Below are 1,740 nucleotides of genomic sequence, written 5' to 3' on the forward strand. Positions count from 1 at the left end.
CTCTCTCTCTCTCTCTCTCTGCGCCTTTTTTCGATCGCAACGACGGCGGCCAGCTTCCGAGAAGTCACGTTCTTTCATCGCTCTGACAGGCTCCGCATCGTTTTGTCTCGGGATTACTTCGGTAGAATGATCCAGGAGAATGCTGCTCAGTCGATAAGATTGATTGCGCGAGAGAGAGAGAGAGAGAGAGAGAGAGAGAGAGAGAGAGAGAGAACGCCGGGATATTTCCATAAGTACTTAAATGTAAGGGCACTCGACTCGAGTCACAACGTTTCGCTCGTGCGTTGCTTTTTAATGACGAAGTTTCGCGACAGACATTATTCTTTTTTTTTTTATTGTGATTACGAATTTGAGCGATCGGAATTACGGTAATCTGTTACGACGGACGCAATGCCCACCATACGCATCATTTATCTCCATATCTCTTCGTCATTCACTGTCTCAGTAAGTGAAGAATTGCGGCGCAGCGAACAAGAACCCGATTATTATTGGTGTGAACAACCTGTAGTTTATTTCCAGCCGGGCTTTATGTCACTGCGTGCGGCTGTATCGCGCGCAATTGGCGATGCGCTAATTCGATCTCCGTGCCGGCGCTGTCAAATAGGGAATAATCGAATTAATTGCGAAATATCTGAAATCTTCATTTGTTGTTTGACGAGTATATAATTACAGAGAAATGACGAGTCGAACGGAAATTGGCGAGTGATAGAAATTATGGAGAGCGAAGTGAATTAAATTAGAAAGATTTAATGGCCATGAGATATATAATAATTGAATTCTAAATATGTATTTATTAATTACAGGTGGACGGCGCCGTTCTCGTTGTCAATGCGGAATATTGAGGTGCTACATCATGGTGCGTATGTCGAATTTCTTTTTTATTTTATAAATGAGCAGAGCAGCTACTCTTCGATTTTCTGCTTACTGTTCTGATATAAATGGACACGTTATATGAGCATTACGAGCGCGATGAACGACATTAACGAGTCATTGAATCGTCGTCTACTCCCTCGAAATGTATTTTAGTGCGATACTAATGGCCAAAAGAAATTACGAATTTATAGCATTAACGTCTTCCCGTACAGCTTTGTTTAAGAACGTTACATTCCACTTCCTCGATTCTTTCACAAGAATTAATTTACATTTATATTTAGCTGAAATCTTTACAAATTTCGTAGATTATTTTGAATCGTCCTAAAATCAACATTAATTATATTTTTTTGTATATAACACTGTTTTAATTTTTTTAGTTATTCAATTTATTTAAAAAGCAGCTTTGCAATTATTGTAAGATTTTTTAATATGAATTAGTTCTTAGCTTTAGCTTCTCATTGAATCTAAATGTATAAACCAATCATATTAAAAAATTTTACATTTTTCATTCACATTTGCAAAAGTTGCTTTCTGCTAAACGCTATTAGTTCTTGTTTATAGTTTTTGTCTACTGCATTTATTAGAATTATTTAATTCGGATATCTTTGATTATCTAACATTATAGACAGCAAATTGTGAATTAAAATTTTTAAATAATAATATTGTGTAAAATTTTTTAACTTGCTTTTTGTATCATTTTGTAAACATTTGCACGATCAGATATAGGGAGATTCGGTTATTGCAACGTGTTAGAGAGGAGCCGTTTGAAATAGCGTTCGCTATACTAAACGCTCCTAAATGAATCGTTAATCGTTAACGGCGCGGCGTTACGCGGCTCTTACGACGCGCTTATAAACCGGAAATTCA

This window comes from Atta colombica, unplaced genomic scaffold, assembly GCF_001594045.1.
Source record: "Atta colombica isolate Treedump-2 unplaced genomic scaffold, Acol1.0 scaffold198, whole genome shotgun sequence".
Lineage (NCBI taxonomy): Eukaryota > Metazoa > Arthropoda > Insecta > Hymenoptera > Formicidae > Atta > Atta colombica.